The sequence below is a fragment of the Apus apus genome, chromosome 1 (assembly GCF_020740795.1).
Source record: "Apus apus isolate bApuApu2 chromosome 1, bApuApu2.pri.cur, whole genome shotgun sequence".
NCBI lineage: Eukaryota > Metazoa > Chordata > Aves > Apodiformes > Apodidae > Apus > Apus apus.
In genome coordinates, this window is record NC_067282.1 from 86,847,189 (window position 1) to 86,870,848 (window position 23,660).

The following is a 23,660-nucleotide window of genomic DNA, read 5'->3' on the forward strand; positions in this document are numbered from 1 at the left end:
TTGTTCTATGGATGTACTTTCAACACCAGTAAAAAAAAAAAAGATAGAGGGTCTTTCACACTTTGTAGCTTGGTCAAAACCTCAAGAAATCAGAGAAAATATTCTTAATTAAAAAAAAAAATAATAAAAAATTATTATACATAAAATCAGGGTCAGATTTGTCCTTTTGGGGGGCAGAAGGGAGAGGTGAAAGGAAGCTTCTACTTGTGGCATTCACAAAAGCATTTGTAAATAAATTTACTGCTGTATGCAACACAGGTCTGTGTTTTCCTGCTGAGTAAAAATGGCAGCATGCCACCCTTTGAGATACCTGGAGCTGGCATTGTAAAAAGCAAGTCTTTATACTAAAGGGATAAGTGTAGCACATATTAGAAATATATTTGCGATTTACTGTAGTGGTGGCTGATGTTCAAAACCTGCAGTGTGAAGAGTACAGTGTCTGTCACAATCATAAGTGCTAAAGTTTTGCACTCAAAAATGCTCAGCTCGGTATAAACTTGTGTAGACTTGCATAGAACAGGTGGAACTGGGCTCTTCAGAGGTCCACAAGGATGGGACAAGAGGCAAGGAACATCAATTGCAGTGTGGGAGGGTTCTAATCAGATGTTGGCAAATGTTTTTTTGTGCCATTAGGGCAGTCAGACAGGTGTTCAAGGAGGCTGTGAAATTACTGTTGCTGGAGATATTAAAAACTCAATTGGACAATGTCCTAGACATTGAAGGTAAAATTGCTTTGAGATGGCCTAGAGGATTTCCAGAGGTCTCTTCTGTCCAATATTTTTCTAAGGTTCCATGATTCTATGACTGGCAATACTGGTAAAGTTCTGAGCATGTAAGTGTACTTTAACACTGAACATCAAGGTTTCTCTGCATACACAAGTGATAAATAAAATAATTGCTCGGTTTTCCTCAAATTTAAGCCATTCCTTTTGCAATAGTAGCAGCCTTTGTTGAGTGACTGCTGTGTAGACTGATCAGTGAACATTACAGGAATAGAAAAGCATTCCTTGTTCTCTTGTGTTTGGAAAGACTTCCCTTTGCAACTGCAGTATCTAAAATTATTAGCCTTTTTACCAAGTGCTGAAAGTTGCATATCAAGCTTATGGCTGTCTTCACATTGTAGACTGTAGCATGAGTTCATTACTTGCAATGGGACACACTGCATCCCTTCCACTCTTCCCACAAACAATATCTAGCTAGCCTTCTCCATGTCAGGAATTTCCTCTTATACATGAATATTTTAATCATAGTGGTATTTCTGTACATCCTTAATTCATAAGAGTTGTGAGTGTTCCTGTCTGCTACATCAGGAACTTCTATTCCTTCTTTTATATCCAGGACTCTTTGCAATTTATGCATTTATCTGTCTAATGAAGGAAATGTCAATTACTTAATAAGATGAAGGCACCAGTTATGGAATAAAGTGCTAATCTACATAAATAAAGGCATCAAAGACACATTCTATTAACTACAAATAAAACAAGACTCCAAGAGTGATTTTGTTTATTCATTGGATAATGTAGTCCTCTATCCAGACATTCATATTTATTAAAAATTAACAAAAAATGCACTCTGCCCTAATTTACATGCAAAAATTAAAACCATTCCTTAAGAGACAGGTTAAGTTTAATGTCAAAAGACAGTTTTGGTTTCCAGAGGGCATAAGGTATTAATGGTATCAATCAGAAAAAGAACACACATTTAAAATGATAAATTGGAAGAAGATAAAATCTTACCCCATCTACATGAGTGATGCAAAGGTGAAAGTCTCACTAAAAAAAATGTATTTCATCACAGTGCAATCAGACTGGTTCATATGAAAATAAGTGTAGCTACTGCACCCTCACTTCTAAGGATGAGAAAACCAAGCTATACAGCAACACAGCATTTATAACTGTACACAATTATACACAAATAAGTCTTAAGCTGACCATCATATTTCTGCATTATTATATTATGAATAACATATCATGCTTTCTTATTAAATGACGTACATCACATTTTCCATAAAAAGTGCATATTGACAGCCAACTACATTAGCCAACAATATTTACAATTTAATTACAGCTTTTTAAATGGAAATATGCAACTATATATGTAGGTAAGTTCTTTATCAGGCAGAAATTCATACAAGGAGATCCATATGTAAATGTCCATGTAAATGTAAATTTGCCCACACGGAAATGCCCATTTGTAGGTGGGCAAATATTCTTTACAGTAGAAATGTTTAATTTAATAATGTAGGAAACTATTATGTCATAAACAAGTCAATTCGCTTGAAATTTCTAATAGACATAGTAGTGGTTTTTGATCTTAAATGGTTTTTGAATTTCACTGGATTTTATAGTTAGTGTTTTGTAGAAGAAGCCAGACTTCCTGAGTTCCCTTTGTTATCTCTGGCCTTCAAAGTGTCAGCATCATGGATAGGTTATTGCTTAGCATGGTTTCTACTGTACTACAGTCCTCAATTCTAATAATATATTAGTCAAACCAAGGACCTGTTGTGGTACCACAGAGCTTCTGATTTATGAAAATGTCAGCTCCTGAGAATCTGGTCCATCACTATGATAGCAACCCTAACAGCATTAAATGCTCTTGCATGTTTCTACCAGTGGGTTGTAATGTTCCCATCAGGCTATGATTCTTTTTTTGCAATATGGTGCTGTCAACACTGTTCTCATCAGTTATACATATCAGTGGATTATTAACAATATTTGTCAGACTTATATATTAGTTTTGTCCCAGATCAGCCTTGCCTCACTTCAGCAATAGAATTACATTTTGCATTGTCTCAAGAAATACTTTTAAATTAGAATTGATGTTTCAGTCTTATGATTTTTCACAGCTGATGTAATTTAGTTTTCTATCTAAATTGTTATATGAGTATATGACTTATTTTTAAAAAGTGTGATCCTATTAAAGGCAGCACAAAGAGTTCCCACCGCAGAATTTGGGCTAATGCCTCTCCCATGCATGGCACACTAAAAGAGTGATCAAGACTGACATAAATTTCAAAAGTAAATTTAAAAGGAACATAAAAGAGGTGAAAAATGAAACCTCAAAGCAAGACTTTTCCTTAAAAAGTATGTGTTTAATCAAAATGACAAATAAATAAGTATAAATGTAAACATTAAGTATCCTATAATCACTAGAGGAACTATTGTATTTTGTTTATTTTGCAGCTAAAGCTATTATAGGATTTAATTGCTTAAATTGTATACAAAATCACCAAACTTTTACCAGGAAAATATGTGGGAATGTTTGTCCTTTATGCTGCATATGCTATTATACTGGGAGCAGCTGTGCCAGTACACAGTCCCTTTAAAACCAATAAAACTGTACATGCAAAGGGGCCAGCTCAGAACACAGAAACAGAAGCCAATGACTCATTTTAACATCTGTCTCCGAACTGAAACACAAAATAGCAATTACCTCAGAGCTGCTCACTGCCACAGCTAGGAAGACACACATCTAAAGCACACTACCCACACAAAAAATCTCTCTCTTGTTTTTGTGGGGTTTTTTTCTTTCCTTTTCATTGTACAGCTTGCAATACTGCGGCTGATGGTGGTCCCATGTTGATGATGACCAAAAGTTATTACTTGATTCCCAGCTTAAATAATTTTAGAGTCAGCTTTTTGTAGACAAGAGGAACACATTGTAAGCTTATCTTACCCAGACAATCAGCAATTGTTCAGCCCTCTAGGACAACCTTGAGAAGAATAGGGTATTTTGCACTGCCATGGCCCAGAAAGAATTGGGTTTCAACAACATCTACCACAATGAGATCCTGTAACTTGACTGTGTATCTATGGAACTTCTGTAATATAAATAGTAATTGGATCCCACTGCCACATTACCTGCTGAAAGCTTTTCTAAAGAAAATGTGTCTTCCATGATTCTGTTAAAAAAGTTAAGTAAATAAATAACTTTTAATCATTACCTAAAGGGAAAAAAAAAATATATATATATATACTAGTTCTTTAATCTGTAACTAGATTGTCTATTAAAATGTCAGACTTAAAGTACGTGAGCCGATATATGGAGTAAAGCCACGAGATAACTTTTAAGTAAAAAAGGGTAAATACCCTTATGTATAAAATTCAAAACACTTTAGTAATGGCTATGGATGTGTAAGTGGAATGAAAGATGTGTGCTAGCTTTATTATTTTGCTGATATTTAAAAAGAAACAGCAGCTCATTCTGAAGAATAGAAGGAAAGAGGTATTCTCATTTAAATTTGCACAGAATTTACTTGATAAATTTACATGAGTGCTTACAGGATGTGAAGCTTCACATAACAAAAAGGCATTAGAAATCTTTTCCAGTATCCTTTGGAAGGAATTCAAGTAATTGAAATAATGCAGCAGGCCAGGGAAATTTTTTTCTCTGGAAGTCATAGAGGTCTTCTCAAGTGATCTCTATTTTGAAGAAAATGGGCTTAGATTCTGTTGCAGTTTATTGTCATCCTCAGTTCTTTAGTGGTTTTGTAGGAACATACAATAATGCTGGTCATCTTATCATAGCAGTCCTGACATGGAATTGTGAGCACTTTTTTTAAATCTTCTTTTTTCTCCCCATAAATCCATTAAATTTTTCTGGAATTGGTTAGTGATTCAATATATGCTCAATTAGACCAAGTTTTAATCTGTTCATTTTCAAATGGTCAGAAATCTACATTGCTCAAATGAAATGTACAGCATTTTCTGAGTCAAGAAGGAGCTTGCTTTTTGGCTATCAACAACTCACAGTGTCTACCCTTAAAACTACTTAACATAAAAACACCAAGGATTGTATTTCTAAAATCTTGTGGATGCCTGAATGTATCAGTGTTCAACATATTTGCAGAAAAGTGCTTTTTTGGCCTCTGCATATGATATTACAGTTGCTTAAGTCATGTCCTTGACAACCAGTATGTAGAAAAACTGCTATAGCCGCCTGTAACGCCAAAATGACAAGAAGGAAGCAGTGACGCTGGAACTGGATGTCAGATACATGGAGACATCTCTCTTCTGCCACAAATAAGACCATAGATGCAAGAGTGGCACAGGAAAGCTAGGGCATCTGAACTGCTAAATCGTAGATTTGTAGGCAGTGACTTAATCAGAAGATTGCTAAGTCAAATCACAATGTTGGATTGAATAATTGAGGAAAGTATTACTTAAAAGAGTGTTAAGATGAGCAAAAAAAATGAAATGAGGGCTAAGTGACAGCAAGCAAATGTGAAGAACCTCTAGATTCTTATAAGGACATCTTGAAACATCTTAAAACATGGTGGAAATTATTTATTCTAATTCTTTTAGGCCCTAGAAATCAAAGCTAAAATAATTAATAACTATGTTTCACATTCTAGACAAACAGAAGATGATAGATAGAAGATTTTTTAATATAGGAAAAGTGTCACTTATTACATTTTCTAAACTCTTGCTTACCATTAACATTTCAGATCTACATCATATTTAAGATGCTTAAATCAAGCTGCTTAATATTCTGGACTGACACACTCATTAAGCTGAATAATAGGATTGCTTTCATATGCACTTCAAGCACTTACAAAAGAAAATTTTATATTTTTAATTCCATATGTTCTTTTTTATTAAGACTATAACCATACTTCTTTGAGGGGCATTACTGTACGTTTGACATCTCAACTCTGATGATATTTTGGTCATCTCTTTTACATTCTAAACTAAGGAAAAGACTACAGTGCTGTGTGCAACAGCTTCGGTATAGTAGTTACCCAATTTTTAATCAATTAATAATATCTATTAATTTATGCCTGTCAGTATTAAAGATACGGGTGTTCAGACTGGTGACTGACTCTCTTTTGGACAATATTATTTTATTCCATTAAAAAATACCTGCCACATTTTATGCAATACTAAGAGCAAAATAATTTTGCAGAAAAATGTTCTCCAAGGCCAGGTTTATAAAAATCATTTAGAGGTGCTTTACAGTGCTGATAGCATCTGTATGGAAGCCTCACTAATGTTGCAAGTCAGTGCAAGTTAAGTTTCTAGCAATTAGTTTCATTTGAAAGTTCTTAAAGGGTACCTATTTATTTTTATTCTGGCAGTGTATGAAAACTTCCGTCATTCAGTTTTTGATCTAGAAAATAAAGACTGTTTAAAGGGAGCTTAAAATGCTAAGGTTTGTTTTTTGTTTATTGTTTGTTGTTTTGGCTTTTTTTCAGACTAAACAAAAGCAGTAAGATACCTGGTATTAACAGGAATTACCACAGGATTCATCAAGCAGCATGGCTGGGCTTGGTTAGAAGCTATGTCATGTGCACTGAAATAATTACTGATGGAGAAAGCCAAGAGTGAATAAAATTGTACTTAATAAGAACTGCCATAAACAGGAGCAGAAAGGCATCGCCAGGGGGAAAAGTAGGAACACAAAGTTAGCTTAGTAGACATCTAAGAAAATAAACAACTTTTAAAGCTGTTTTTTTGTTATTTTCACAGGAAAGGAATCACATACAATCTTTGAAGAAGCCAGGAAAGATTGAACTTGCTTCAGTGTCGCCCCCTAAAGAAAAAGGTCATAAAATGTAAGTAATGAAATACAACTATTGGCCACATGTTCTTTTGCATTTGCAATAGCACAAGAAAAGAGTAGGGATTTTAGCAAATATTTTATCAGAATACCAGATCTCTGCACTAACTCTAGTCCTAGATCACAGCAGCAGCTAATAAACCCATTGCTTTTCTGTTTACTCCTCAGGAATTATGATTCTCAAGTCTGCTCAGAGTCTGCACACCTCCATGGTTTTTTTTCCTAATTATGTAGAAGTTGAAATTGTAATATAAATAGTAATTAAATCTCATTGGCACATTAAATCCCACTGCCACAACAACATGTTGTTTTTCCTACAACGACTGAGCTGGTTTTTCTTTCTCTTTCTCCGTTTCTTTGTTGAGATACAACTGAAAAGCAGAGTTCAGCTGAATCACTGTACTTCTTTGGAGACTGACCATATGGTTAGTTGGGACTACTAAGAGACTTCAAAATAAACATCCTACTCCTCAAAACATCCTACTCTTATTCTATTCTTGTCAAAACTTGTTTCCTTGAGTATTGCATATAAAAGGGTTATGATGCCATTTTTATTTATACAAGCATGCACAATTATATGTTTGCATTCTTGTGTATGATACAGGAGTTTGGACATGATGCTGCCATTTCTCTTATTAAGAGCTTTCTGAGCTGAGACTCACAACCATACATGGATCATATAGGTCCGTAATATTTTTTGCAATAAAAATAGTCTAGAATTCCTCCAACTGGATGTTTACGTGTGTTTGTTTAAATATATATATATTTTTATATATATATATGTATCTCCACACTGGTTTGGATTTGTTTTTTTTTATAAGAGGCAGAGACTGTAAAAAAAAAAAAAAAGGGATCTGTTAAAAAAATCCATGGACATTCTCAATAATATTGTTCCGGCTACTTCTCTGGGCTCTTTTTCCTTAGTGCAAGGTTGCATATCGAAAGCATTTCCTCTGAAAGTTAAAAAATGAGGTCACTGAAACAATTGTGATAAGATAGTCTTTTGGTAGCTTCTGAAATTAGATATGTCTATCTTATCACCATGTTTGGTTAATTCCACTACAATAGAGTCATCTCTTGTTTTCATACAAATTCCTTTCAGCTTCCATTTAACTCCTTACTTTTTAATATCCAGAAAGGATACATCTTTTGAAAGAATAATCAAAGGAAAGCAAGAATCCAAAGGGGCATCTACATACTAGGAGATACATTTCCAGTTTTGCTCTGAAAGAGGGGGGGTTACCTGATAGATCCATTTCTAATTTTCCTCCCTGATCTGCTCAAGGTGAACATAGCTGACTTAAGAAAAGGTCTATGTAATTTGATACTGTGACTAAAAGAATTAAACTATTTAGTTTTAACAGATAGGAAGTCTGGCACCATGCAGATGACTCATCTTGTTCTCAACAAGAAGCAACTACATGGAGAGAATTAAGCAAATAACTCTTGGCTAGGATAGTCTGTATAAGCAAAGCACTCTGCATGTTAAAAAAATACTAAAACTTTTAACAGTTCACAGACAGCATAACAGCCACATGACATTACTTGAAAATTTGCCCTGAAATTTATCTCAAAATGGTGGTAATCCCTATTTCATATAAAAGGAAGATTTATCTTTGTTAAGCCTTGTGTTATATCTCACTGAAGCTGTGGTAAAGTCCAAACATTGAGTGTAATCTGAATTAAAATGTAGTCATCATGGCAATAACACAAATTATTTTACATTTTCCACCAAAGGGGTAATTGAGCTTACATGATACTGAGTCATACTTTCAGAGAAAAATTAAAATCTAGTTGAAAATTTCTAGTCTAGTCTAGCCTGTGGGAGAAGTATTTAAATTAGTCTACTTAGTAAGAAGGAAAAGTTAGGGGAAAATTGTGACTTGGGATTCAAAGGTTTAAATACTGCCCTCTAACTGAAGTACGTTTTGTTCTCTACAATACCTAAAGATGAAATATCCAGCTGAAAATAGGCCTTATATTTCATAAATATACTATCATCTAACTGTGGGATGGATCTGAAAAACAAAATTTGCATATTTTGGCTTTGATTCATGGATAGAAGGAAAACTTAAATATTGCATGATCCTACAGTAACCTTTGAGATGTTCCAAGGAGACTGTGAATGAAAATGGAGTGTACTGTTAATATATCATTTATGGACAATGCAGAGATGTAATCTCTAATATGTTGCAATCTTCTGTGTATGCATCTCATAAATTTGAGACAAACATACAGAAGTCCCTACATTATAAATTAATTACACTCTTAACAGAGTTGTTATCACTCACTCTCTGTATTATGTTTGTATGCATGTATGTATTTAAAAACCTCACTTAAACAGAATTAACCATGGCTAAACTAAAAAATACATGGCTATGGTAAAATAATAGCCTGGTAAATATGGTAAAATAAAGCTCCTCTCTGTCATTAGCTGCCCCAGAATGTCTGACATTTAGCTCATACAGAGCAAAAGTGAATTTGAAGTGAAAATTTTATTTTTAAAAAAGCTATAGTGATAGATTTAATTAGAAGTGTGTCTAATACTTTTCTCTATTTCTTGTTCTTTATTCTGTGTTTTCTGAGACCTCTGAAAAAAGCATTCCACATGATCTAAAAAATAAGCTGTAATGTATAACAGATATAGAAAAATTCACAGATATTGTTCCAAATTACTGTTACTGTAGCACAATGTAGTAGAATCCTGCCTTTATCCCAAGTACTGTTTTTAAATTATTTTGTTTTCTTTAGTTCTGTAGGAGAATTAGTTCCTGTTTCAGGATAGTTCTTGGAGCCTATGGACACTCACCGTTCCCCATTCTCTAACTGGATTTAGGAGACTGTAAAGGAACATTCTTCACAGCACGTAATTACTCTGTCACTCCAGAAGGAGCTCTCCTTAGATGAGTGGACAGTGAGGTGGACTGAGAGCTGGCTGTGTGACGGAACTCAGAGGGTTGTGATTAACGGAGCAGGGCCAAGTTGGAGGTCTGTAACCAGTGGTGTCCCCCAGGCGTCAATACTTGGTCCAATCTTGTTCAACGTATTCCTCAATGACCTGGACACGGGGACAGAGTGTATCCTCAGCAAGTTTGCTGGTTATATCAAACTGGTGGCTGACACACCAGAGGGCTGTGCTGCCATCCAGCGTGACCTGGACAGGCTGGAGAGCTAGACAGAGAAGAACAAGGGCAAGTGTAGGGCCCTGCACCTGGGGAGGAAGAACCCTATGCATCAATATAGGTTAGGGGTACACCTGCAAGAAAGCAGCTCTGAGGAGAGGGATCTGGGAGTCCTGCTAGATAGCAAATGATCCATGAGCCAGCAATGTGCCCCTGCTGCCAAGGCAGCCAATGGAAACCTGGGGTGCATAAGGAAGAGTGTGGCCAGTAGGTAGAAAGAGGTCATTCTCCCCATCTACTCAGTCCTGGTGAGGCCACAACTGGAATCCTATGTCCAGTTCTGGGCTCTCCAGTTCAAGAGAGACAGGGAACTACTAGAGAGAGTCCAGCAGAGGGCAACTAAGATGACTGGGGGATTGGAGCATCGCCCTTATGAGGAAAGGCTGAGAGAGCTGGGACTCTTTAGCCTGGACAAGGCTGAGAGGAGACCTTATTAATGCCTACAAGTATCTAAAGGGTGGGTGCAAGGAGGATGGAGCCAGACTCTTTTCAGTAGTTTCCAGTGACAGGACAAGGGACAATGGGCACAAGCTGGAACACAGGAAGTTCCGTTTAAATGAGGGAAAACTTCTTTACAGTCCAGAGCACTGGAACAGGCTGCCCAGGGAGGTTGTGGAGTCTCCTTATCTGGAGATACTCAAGACCCTTCTGGATGCAGTCCTGAGTAATGTGCTCTGGGGCATCCTGCTTTAGCAGGGTAGTTGGACTGGGTGATCGCTAGAGGTCCCTTCCAACTCTGACAATTCCATGATTCTGTGATTCTGTGATTCCTTTCTGTATGAGGACTGTTGCTCTGAAGATCAACATGAAAACTTTTTTTTTTTTTTTTTTTTAAATAGCCACACATAATTTCTTCAGGACAAAACACTTCCTTTGTATGTAGGAATTGCTTTGTGTCTATTAGGAATCAATATGGTGCAGTCACATCACCTTATCTACCTTAATCCTACCACCCAAAGGATGCAGAGCTGATGTAACATCTTGTTGCTACAGACAGAAGGCTGGCAACCTTCCTTTCCCCATCCTAGCAATTAACTCTTCATCATATCTTTCTTTCCTTCTTCTAGCTAGCCAGGCTTGCTTCCTTCCCTTCACTGGACAAAACTAGCTCATTAAAATCAGAGAAGAAAAAAAACAACTTTTATTTCTTTGTGGTTGAGTAATTTTCTGTGATTTCAGTGAATTAAGCAGGCTTGTAGAGGGCCAAAGAAAAGAAGCAGAAAAGGGAAAGGGAAGGAAAATGGGTGAGTATTGTTAGCCAAAGCTGCCCTGTAAAGCTGTCACTCACATCTCAAACCAGCCTAAGTTGGTAAGTCCTTCTAAAACAGCAATCTCAGCTTCACTCCATCTTTATCCTGCTCTTCCCCTTCACTGGCACATTTGTGACTACACACTACGAACAACTTTTTGTCCTCCGGTATTTGTTGTTTTTTTGGTTTTGGTTTTGGTTTGGTTGGTGTTTTTTTGTTTCTTGTTTTGTTTTGTTTTCCCTAGGTTTAACTTGGATGAGACTTTTCTTTAACTGTACGTTTTAGGGAAGAACAGTTTTTTTTTTTCCAGAAAACTTTTTTTCCCTATGACTCCCATCTTTTTCAGTAAGTGCAATGAAGGTGAATAATATCCACATTTTCTCTCTCATGGAAACATTAAGAGTCTTGTGAATGTCTCTTTTTGCTGTCTTATGCCTTTTCAAAACTCTCCCAGGTTTGGAAGTATATAATAATTTTTTTTATATTGTCATTTAATTTTATAACTGCCACTTTTCCAAACTTTTCAAGTTTGAGAGAGTCACAATAACAGGAAAAGGAAAAAGAAGAAAAAAAAAAAAAGAAGAGTATTAAAAGGAAATAAACTGTGGAGGAATTCTAGGATAATCCATTCTGCTGAATTCACAATAAAAGTCAATAGTAGGATCAGGAAAAACTAGTTTTAAAATAAAATGGCAAGTGTATATGTTTACATGAAAATCTTAGGTTTTATATTAAAGTATACATTCACAAAAAACATAGGTGTGTGGTAGAAAATCAAACAGCTTTTATTGCCTGTAGGTGGTTTCAAGAATATATTAGTTTTGGCAAAGCGTATTTTGAAGAAGGAATTAATTTCAACTAGCTCTGTCATCTGTTTAGTGTACAGTTGGTGTAAATATGAGAGAGAGAGATGGACAATATGACTTATCGCTGATGGTGTTGTAACTGTTTGGTACTGAACCTGTCATGTGTACTACTGTTACCTCCTACTGTTCTAGTCTTAGCTCTAGTTTGGTCTAAAAGTGAGAAAGAGAACTTTAAAAAGCTAGTCCTGGTTGTCTGCTGAGAGAATAGAAATGACAGTAACATTCTAATTTTAGCTATATGATCACATCAACATTTTCTATTGATGTTTTTCCAGCTGTGTGTTTTAAGGTTTATTTCATGAAGGCTGACTCTTTAGTATTCCTTCTATGAATACACTAGTGTATAATATAAAGCTGATAAATATAGTATGACAAGGTAAGCCCCCCCTATTTACATCTCATGTATAATAATATATTTACTTATTTATTTAGAAACCCGTACTAGGTATAGATTGTTCAGATACTATTGGTTATACCATGGATGTTATTAAGATTGTATTAAAAAAATCACAGAAAGGACATGCTTCAGTTTTTTCATGGTATTAAAAAAATCATCAAAGCAAAGACATAAGACTGTCTTATTTAAGTTGATTTCTGGTTTCTACAAGAGTTTTTGTTTTATCTGAAAATTCAGTGCAGCTTTTTGAAATAAAAGAGCTGTAATTTTTTAGTAATAACACTACATATGGTTAACACCTGACAGTGCCTATGTAAGGCTGGAAGCTGCAAGCTGAGATGTGAAAGTAAAGTGGGAGGAAAATGAATCAGATGTCAGCTATATGCTCAGTAGCTTTTCAGGCAGTATGTTTGAATGAATATAGTATTACCATATACTCAGTTATTATTTGTTATACGATACCAAGGCAAGGATTCATGCAATTGTGTATTTTTACAACCTGTCCTGTATGAAACACTTTTAAAAGAAGAGCTATCGCTAATATGTGGCAATATATTTGAAGGACCTTGATTTAATTTGTTAGGCACTGTTACATACCTAGAGTGTAAGATTGCCTAGTGTTGACCAGAACCAATAGCTTTGCCAAGGTTTACTCTGCATCTGTGTTTTTGAACACCCTCCCTTTTTGTTGAACTTGCTGGGATCAATGCCAATTATTAGATTTTAATAAGATTTATTTCACCAATAAGATGCTGCCAGATATGCTAATAGCTTTGATAATTTCGGGTCTTAGTTAAAGCCATATTCTCAGTACTACCATACTGTAATCAAAAAGTTCTAAACACTATAAACTAAAAAATTAAAAATGTTTTTATGTGTCCAGTTATGTGTTAGACCATTCTCACTTTAGTTATCCAGTAATATAATCCTTAATTACATACCACCTGATACCTTTATACCCCACATGTGCAATGCCTTAGTGGCCTATGTGATCATTTCTTACACTTAAACAACCTGCAGAGGCAGAAAATTACAGAGGTTGAGGGGTTTTTTATATTGTGGTCTAAGAATCACACAAAAGTTGCCTGATCACTCATCAAGATCACAAATGCCTGTAAAGATGCAGAATCAAGGGTGACAGCACTGTTTCATCTGGTGTCAGGGAGTTTTAGTTTCTGGACTCCCAGTTAGGAAGGATTCCCAAGAGGAGACTTGCCAGATATTTTGAAGTTTATGGAATTTTCCCATTAGTTGAAATGGAATTTGGACTGTGTTACTCCGTTGTGCACAGGAAGTGTTAACATGCATCAGTTTAGAATGCATGTATTTTCATTGCAGATATGTGCAATCTCGTATTTAGTATGCTGTATCCCATGAAACTCTGAACAAAAGCAGCAAGTGTGCTATGGAACAAATTTCAATTACGCTCATCTTGCTTCTTCAATTTCTTGTGTTAATTGTTAAGCTGTATCATACATTTCATTAGAATTATATATGTTTATAGAGACAAAGAACAGATATATCACAGTAATGAGTTTTGTTTGTTATTTAACTCCTTCGTTAATATGTACTTATGAAAGAATTTTAAAACTTGTGTGTGAAATTCTAATTCCTGTACTCAAAGTAAATATCATTTTTCAACACGAGTAAAATTATAAGAATCTGGAAGCAACAGATACACCAAGCCATATTTAATAGTAGATAAAACTCAGTTTTGTACTGAAAAGATCTATAATAATCACATTGGTTTATCAGCACTCCGAAAATGCCCTATAGTGTGTTTAATCGACTCCTCTAAAATCATGTTTATAATTATAAAAAAAATTGCTTTTAGATTTTGGAAAAATATAATGTTCTTGAAGGCTTTCAGTGAGCTGTATGCTGAATTGTTTCAGTGAGTTCAATAGGTCATGAATCATGTGACATTGTCTGACACAATTTGCAGTTCTTTTACTTAAGATCAGAATTCCACTGTGGTTTGAAACACATTCATTGTAATGATCACAAAACTATTTTTAATATTTATGGAATGGTACTGCAGATCCCACTGTGAATTCAGAGCATATGTTTACCAGTGACAAGAAACAGAGGAATGCACTAAATTTTATGAACTGTTAATGAGTCAATAAATTGACTGTTTTGCAGCCAGAACTGTTACTACTGGCATTGTCCAACATTCCAGTCTGGATTTCTTATGGAGAAGGAAGTTCTATTCCAATTTTTAACTGTTATTACTTCCCTTATTTTTCTTCACACTAGGGTCTTGTGTCTTAAGAAGAAGTAAGCATTTGAATCAGACTCCTAGCTGTTGTCAAGCTAGGAAGTTATCAGAATGTAGGTCTCTTCAGCATCACTAATTTAGTGTTGCAATCACATCACATTATCTTTTTCACAAACTTTTCAAGCTCCATTTTAGATGTAGTTGGACTGCAAGACAGTCCCCAGAATTTCAGTGCTCTAATGTTTAGAGATGTTCCAATTTTATTCACAGCCTTATTTTTATCCATGTGTTGCGCCAACATTGAAAGAACTTAAACAGCTCTTTACTCTTTTGGACTTTACCCCTTAAGGTATTTATAGATAGGGATTCTAAATCCTCTCAGCCTGTGCACTGATAGACTGAACAAGCCCTCCATCAAATCACTGAGTCACAGAATGGTTCAGGTTGGAAGAGACTTGAAAGATCATCTAGTTTCAAGCCACCTCCCACTAGATTAGGTTGCTTAAAGGCCCAGCCAACTTAGCTTCCAACACCTCCAGGGAGCCACAACTTCTGGGCAACCTGTTCCAGTGTCTCATCACCCTCACAGTGAATAATTCTTCCTAAAGTCTAACCTAAATCTACCCTCTTCCAGTTTACAGCCATTGCCTCTTGTACTATAGCAACCTTCCCTTGTAAAAAGTCCCTCCCCAGCTTTCCTGCAGGCCCCTTCCTGCAAAGCCACTATAAGGTCTCCCCAGAGCATTCTCTTCTCCAGGCTGAACAACCCCAACCCTCTCAGCCTGTCTTCATGGGAGAGGTGCTACACCCTTCGATCATCTTCATGGCCCTCCTTTGGACTCAAGTAGATTCATGCCTGTTCTATATTGGAGGGTCCAAAGCTGTGCTCCTTGTGGGGTCTCACTAGAGCAGAGTAGACGGGGAGAATTGCCATCTCACATTGAGCTTCTCATCAACCAACTCTACCAAGTCCTTTTCCTCAGGACTGCTAACAATCCATTTTCGACCCAACCTGTATTTCTGCTTGGGATTGCCCTGACTCAGGTGCAGGACCTTGCACTTGACTTTGTTGAACTTCATGAGGTTGGCATGGGCCCAGCTCTCAAGCCTGTCAAGGTCCCTCTGGATGGCATCCCTTTTATCCAGCATGTTGGCCACACCACACAGCTTGGTGTCATCAGATAACCTGCTGAAGGTGCACTGAATCCCACTGTCTATGTCATACAGAAAGATGTTGAACAGCACCAGTCCCCATACCAAACACTGAGGAACAGTACTCATCACTGGTCTCCATCTGGACATCATGCTATTGACCACAGCTCTCTGAGTGCAACCATCCAGCCCATTCCTTATCCGTCAAGTGGTCCATCCATCAGATCCATATCTTTTCAATTTAGAGACCAGGATGTTGTGCAGGACAGTGTCAAATTTAGCACAAGTCCAGTTAGATGCTGTCATCTGTGTTCACTGACACTGTGACTTCATTGTAAAAGGCCACCAAATTTGTCAGGCATGATTTGCTCTTGGTAAAGCCATTGTGATTGCCACTAACCACCTCTACATTTTCCAGCCCTTCAGAAGGATCTGCTCCATGATCTTGCACAGTTGTACATCTGCCAGTTCACCCTTCCTGGATATGGGCATCCAGCACTGTACACTCTATTCTGCTGAGTAGTACTAATAATTATAATGATAGTACTAATGATTTTGTATTTCTGCTAAAAAATATTCTTCCAGATGTATTTTTGGATCACTTTCATTTTATTCATAACTGAGGCCATTGAGATACAGTGGTCTGCTATATCACAAGATCAGTTACTGGACTCCATTTGACCATCAGGTATTTATGGATAACAATATCCCAGACAGACGGTAACTCTTGCCTTTGTGTTACTTAATTTTTTTATAATTTCTGTTATGTCCAGATCTTCCCACATGGTATCTCAATTCTAGTCTGTATTAATAACACTGTGTAACCATCTTGTTGAAATGGTGCCCTTTTAACAGTCCAGAGACTGATCATGTTGGAAATGAATGGTAAAGCTCCCATTTGTCTGATACTCAGTTACTTGGTACTTCTCACTGCTGTTTGCTGTTTATCCAGTTCCTCATACATCCACATATTTTTTTCTGCTATAAGTATAGTCTGGCATGGTGTACCTTTGTATTTTATATAGAATACCTGCACTACCATGTGTAATTGTTCAGAATTGTACATACTGCTGCAGTTACATTGCTAGGCCTACAGTTACATACTACTTCCATTATTTTTCTTAAATATAAAAGGTACTCAGGCATTTCTCATGTGACACAGTGTAATCTTAGTTGATTTCTTTCTGGAAAACACTTGCCACATGACCGATGGATCAGGTTTGTTATAATCCTAAAATACAGGAGAGGTTGTGGACACTCCTTCTCTGGAGACTTTCAAGACCATCTGGATGTGTTACTGTGTGAACAGCCCTAGGTGGTCCTGCTCTGGCAGGGGTGTTGGACTTGATGACCTCCAGAGGTCCCTTCCAACCCCTAGCATTCTGTGATTCTGTGTAAAGTGCAATCAGTCCTTCTGGATTGGTTTCCATTTCAGCTATGGAAATTTCTAATGCCCTCATAATCCACTCTACCATTACTCCCAGTGCACAGTGACTTTCTTACTTTATCCCTTAACTTACAAAACCGAAGGAATTTTTCTGCTTTTTTTTTGCATCCTTCACAAAACCTTATTCAGCTTGACTTGACAATTGTCTTAATCCCTGAACCCTGAATTCTTTGCTCACCTGTCCTTTTCCCCATTCCTTTGTACTGTGTTAGCATTTTTTATGTGACCGTATTTCCTGAAAGTTATGTTTCCCTCCCCCTCCTTGTTTGATACACAGATTCGTGGTAATTTTAAGCATTTTTAATCTGAAATTCATTAATACCATCACAATCAAATGCCTGTCTCCTCAACTAAACCTGTGATTCTTTTGGGTATCAGTGAGATGAGCCCAGTTAGTGGCTCATGAAAACCTCGAAAACATACTAAACTGGATGACAGAATTGTGAGAGGAAACATGAAACTACAAAACCAAAGTGCTGATGTAGTGTTCTGTTTTATAATGCTTTCAAATAATTACTATAAAAAGAACAATATGGACTTTAATTGTTTCTACAATTCAACCAGTTAAAGGCTATCTGGACTGTGCTGTTAGAACTCTGATATCAGTAGTACTGCCTATTCCACTTGCAGCACAAAGGAAATAGAAAAGCTACTACATACTTCATTTGTACTTAGATTTCCTTGGGCCCTGTTTCTCTCAGACCTTAATTTCCTGCAGCCCAACCACTGTATTTTTAAATGCATATAAAACATTATTCTAGCACTACCAGCCTGAATAAACATGCTTGTCAGAGTATTTAGTACTGTCCCTTTGCAACATCTGTCATTAAGTTAAGATGCTTGACCAAGGAGCTCATAATTTCATTGCCATTCAAGTCCACCAGTGACAAAAATATTTCAAATGTGTTCCTAATTAATTGCATCACATACTATTACATTTGCTGCACATTTAAAGCACGTCAGCTAGCATATTCTTTATTGTTCAGTGGTGTGACTTACAGTTAAGTAAATGCATTCTTTTATGTCACTGAATTAAAAGACATAGATTATAGTGTAGCTGGATTATTATTTTATCTATAATATGTAGAATAGGTATGGTACAAACACATAGGAAACTATGGCCTTCTTCCCAATCTAAAAAGAAGAATGGGAAATAAACATACAAACATATGTCTTCTTTTTCAGGTCATAGTACAAGACTTACCTGCCTGCACAAACAAACCTAGTTACCTCACCTTTGCTATGGTAGTAAGATATTACCAAGATTTTTTTTCTCCTACTTTATAGTATGACTCCTAGCTTGCAGACAAAAAGACATTCTCAACCCTGCCTAAATGTATTGGGTAGAGAGTTCTGGAAAATTATTTTGACCTGCTACTCTAGGAAAGCACAGAGGTCCAGATTAAGTAAAATAAACATTGTTTCAGTATGAAGCAGGAAGTTTAAACATTTTATTTGCTTTGGGTCGGATAGGTAAAACAGAATAATACAAGCCAAAAACCTGTGAAGACACTAAAACTGGCAGAAAAGTGTCAAATGAGGTGGTGAAACAGTATGTGGCCTTCTGGGACAGAAGTTAACTGTTGAAGCAGTCTGCAGCTGATAATCAAGCAGCACCTCACAAAATAATCGTGACAGTAGTTAAAATTTTTCTACTGGCATTTACTTTTATATAAACAGAACAATTAAATGGCTACAGCTTGGGATGCTACGATTCAATAAGAAATTATTTCCATCACTTTCACAATCATATGCCAGGGGCATCTGCATATCCAGGCTGTCCACAAAACTGCCTGAGTTAAAGTTACAACTCGAATAAATAAATCTACCAAAGAACTGGTTGTCTTTTAACCAGTAGAAGAGAGCAAAATTCTCTCTTCACCCCTAAGGGCTTTGGTAAAATTTAGAGACTATTTATGACTGCAGTAGAGACTAAAAGAAGAGGAGTAGCCAATACTAACAATGATATTTTATTCATGTACTATTTTATACAATTTTCTTCATTCTTAATCTGGTAAGAGGAGGGCATCTGTACACTTACTTTACATGGTATATTAATCAACATCTCCATAGCAAGTACAAGTCATCATGAACAACCTCATCTGGTGAAGCATATCTGTGCTCATGGCAGAGAGCTTGGACTAGGCAATTTTTGAAGGTGTATTCCAACCCAAATCTTGCATGATTCAATGGTATTTTAAAAGTTTAGTTACTAATACATTTTCTGGGCAGATCAATGTTCCTCCAGGGCAAAGAGGTGTATTTTCCAAGGAAAGAAAAATTGCACATGGTCATTACACACATTTATGTTAAATTTAAAAGTCTTTTGCTTACACAGTGGCTTGCAACTTAAATAAGTTTAAATAGCTAGCTTTTCAAGACACTATTCCCTAGGCATTGCACTTGTACTCATTTTTGAAAACTCCACTATGAGCCTGATGGCAACAATTTTTGATGTATCATTGCTAGAGTTTCAGTATCTCTCACTCTAGAGAGAAAATCCTTATTTCAGGCTGCAGCAAGTGGCCATGCACCAGTCACTAAGTCTACCAAGATTCAAACTTCTAAATTCCCACCTCTAAAATCCTAAACTAAACTAAAGCTACATTTGCACTTAAACCCAGCAAATTGTTGGTTATTAAGTCTAACACCTCCCAAATAAAAATGACATGTATTTGATGGTCATGCCTATTTGATTTTTTCTTGAATAGGGGATAATCCTATTTAGTCTTATGTGGGAGGAGAACACGGGCTGTTCACATCAGAATTCCATTAATGGTCATACCTTCTGGTGAATCTTATTAATAAAAATTCTCAGTGACTAAAAAAACTGTCCACCTAACAAAATTAGTCTTCTATTAAAGGGAAGACAGAAAGATGACAGACTTCATGACTTGTCTAGATTTTATTTATCTGCAGGCAGCATTGGGAGAAAAAAGTAGTAGTGTCTTGGAGAGCAGACAGTGTATACTAAATACCACAAAGGTTTTCTTTGACGACACTGGCAAATACGTTTCTCCTGAGGTTAAAATTAGAATACATGGTGGCAAACACACACAATCCTGTCCCCACTGACATCAGTTTAAGCTTTTCTCCTAATTTTGGTGTAACAAGAATTTCTTTTGAGGAGTCCTGCACTCATCAGGACAGTAGTTCCTACTGAGCTAGTAAGACAATAATTTCAGCAGTAAAATGGATTTGCCCCCATTCTATTTATCTCCTCCCTAATGCTTTTAGTTCACTGAAAAGGCTTAAGCCAACAATTTATCCTGCTAAACTTAGAAAAAAAAATTGTGAATGATGGTAATGGAAAAGTAATTTCTTTCCAGATTTCTATTGCAATGATAGCTGTGGTAAAAATTCAACAAATACCATTCTATATAACATTATATACCTGTCCATCTCTTTTTAACATACAAATTAAAAGATTATATAAGAGCTTCTGTTTAATCTCCTCCACTGTCTGTTAAACATTCCAGAAAAATAAGCCATTTTTCTTGAAACAAGGAGGTTATTGACCCAGATGGCATAAACCTCACATCTACAATGTCAACAGAAAAAATTACTGCTGAAGTCTTTAAAGTACTATTTGCTGATGTAAATTCAAAGGCATGGCCCCTTTTTATCTGTATGTTTTTCATGTTCACTGTTATGTGAGAGTCTGATTAAAAGCTTTTCAAAATAACCTGAGTGTGTAATTAGGGGGCACACAACTCCTATCCTGAGGTTAATATCATCACCAACATGCAAAGTACAAATCTCACAGAAAACCAATCTGTTTCATAATTCAGTTCCAGTGTCTCTCTCCTGCACTTAAAGGCTAACGGTGTTTTGCAGAATGATACATTCGTTGTTCGTTTATCAACTTAGAGAATTAGTAGTTGTTGAGATCTTCATGTTATGCATACTAATAGGTTAGTATTAATAAGTTGCCCTGTTCATTTTTATCAGAATTTGAAGACTAATATTTCACCCAAAAGTCAAGTGATTTTCTTTCTCCCTTACTTTCAATTATTGCATTGAAAAATGCATTGAAAAAAATAGTGTAAAGGTAATTCTGTGCCATGATGTAAAAATATGTTTTTATGCAGTGTGCTTTAGTAACTCATAAAGCAAATGATAGTTCTAAAGAAAATAACAGACATTGGTTTGAAATGTTGGGTTTGAATTATGTGGAAGCAGCCTGAGGGAAACTACTGGAAGTGAGACACAATACCAAATATTGATAGGAATTGAATAACCTATGCACTTCTCTGCTATATTCAGAATAAGACAGTATTCTAGGAAGCAATTCATAATTACTTTTTACTGAAAACTAAATATTAAAAGCTCCATCAGAATTAGCCTGCAGTCATGAAATGGCAGTATACACTAGATGTAAGTTCTGGTTGAAAGGAATAGATACATAGCTTTGATAGCTGTATTTATGTCTATAAGATATAGGAACTTAAATATCTTTTGAAGATGTAGTCATGAATACTCATTTTAAAAACACAGACAAAGGTTAGTGTGAAAAATAAAATTCACCCAATGACCTGTACTGAACCATAAAAGATGGGACTGTGGCTTCAGATCATTTAACTGTCATTTAGCTGCCTATGCATTTCCTTTTCCACTAGCCTGATTGCCACAATATTTTTGTATGTATAGAAGGTTTCTTCAGTATAATTTACCCTTATTATATCTCATAATTCATTCTTTACTTAGGACATCAAAGGTTTTGAAAGACAGTGAACTTCCATACACACTAAAACCCAACTACAACATACACTACTCAGAAAGATGTAACAATAGGCAAAGATCAACCTGTACAATAATAGGATAGTCACTTAAGTAAGTTTAGATCTAAAATAAAATTTAAAATATAGAAAGCTAAAAAGGAAGCAGAAATGCTGAGCTTGCTCCATAGAAGCAAGAGGGAAGATTGTCTTGATACATGTATTCTCTATACTGTTATTTCTCCTCCCAAATAGTTTATGTTAGGGTTTTTTGGTTTGGTTTGTTTTTCTGGGGGGACGGGACTCTTGAGAGGAGTGTTTCTTTATGTCCTTCTCATTTATTTTAACTTTTCTAAGTGAATGACATGTATTTATGAGAAAGGGAAATAAATTACAGTAGGTGATATACATCTTGAACTAAAGGTGATGAGTCCACTTAGCAAGAATATATAACATGCCATTTCAGTAAGAAGACATAGCGAAGCAGACAGAATTCTGCCAGAGATAAAAACCCTTCCATCATGCTTATTTTGTTTTGTCTTTCCTAAACAGACTTATCAGGTTTTAAATTACTCTGATATAGTAGGAGAGATTCTCTTAGAAGTGGGCTTTCTGGGAGTGCATCCAATACTTGAAAGTGAACTAGTGGATCAGAGAGTGCTCCCTGGACTGTGTAGAAGGTGAACTGTTGGGGCTGACAGTATGGTTCCTGCCTTATCAGCCACAGGTTGGAGTGAAGCAAGAGCTTAGTGGTAGAGCCAGTGCTTTATTAAAAGCTCTGTCTCAAAAAAATTTAAAAAAATAAAAAGGAGTAATCAAGATAATGTGTATTTGATTCCATGTTTCGGAACCAGCTTTTGGGTCCCTCCTGCAAAAGAGGGCTGTAAAAGCTGCTTCTCTGCCTTCACTGGTACAAAGTACTTTTCCAACTAGTTAAAGCGGTGATAAGATATTGATAGGAAAGTGTCATTGCAGTCACATGAGTGAAGACTTTGTTGTGGAGACAAATGACAAGGAGAAAGTGAAGATCTGCCTGAAGGCAAGAAAGCCGTATTACAAATAATGAAAGATTTCAATCAAGAGGAAAAGGCAGACAAAACCTGGCTCCTTTCCTATCCTTTGTCCTGTTGCTCTGGGTACAGGAGCAATATTTATCAAAATGAGTAGTACAAATAATTCTATGAACACATGTTCTTCATAAGTGGCAAAGATCTCTAGAGGACAGTGCATTAAATTGTGGATATTATCTATCCAAACCAAAAATCAGAAAAGCATGAAATTAGTAATTGACTCAATTTACCTAATTTATTAGCAGCCTAGACCTCTGTTTGAATTAATATTGCCCAATGGAATTTGAAGTGGTAGTGACATGGCGTAGCATGACACAAATTAATGCCTGTTCCTCCTACTGTACTGCAAACCACCCATATCTCCAATTAGCTTAGTTCTAATCTAATATGCATGCTTTCACGACTTCTATTGACAATAAAATATTACTCTTTCCCCCTTCCTTCTCTGATGCCAGACTTGTTTTACCAAGTAGCTGATTTTCTTAATAGCATTCTGGCATTTGAATACAGGATACTGATTGCATTCTCTTTCTGCCTATTTTATACTCTGTTGCTGTGTGCTGTACTGGAGATCACATCCAATCACAATTAAATGTATCATTTTGCACACAAGGTACAGTAATGGCCTGAAAAGTCACTTGACTATGACATATTGCCTATCATTATGCAATATAAATGATACAATTTAACTTCTTCCTTATCTACCATTTTTCCAACCAATATTGGGGTTTATAATTTTTCTTCCTAACCAACTTCGAATGGAAGGTTTTTGTTTCTTCAGGATGAATTAACTTTGAGA

At 36.1% G+C, this 23,660-nt stretch overlaps 1 long non-coding RNA gene across 1 annotated transcript in view; it reads left to right on the forward strand.

Annotated features, from left to right (window-relative positions):
- Nucleotides 1–23,660, forward strand: part of LOC127389126 (uncharacterized) — a 51,235-nt gene that overhangs the window by 3,940 nt on the left and 23,635 nt on the right. The window contains exon 2 of the long non-coding RNA XR_007890560.1: nt 6,468–6,553. This is a non-coding gene — a long non-coding RNA (uncharacterized LOC127389126). The remainder of the gene's footprint in view (nt 1–6,467; nt 6,554–23,660) is intronic.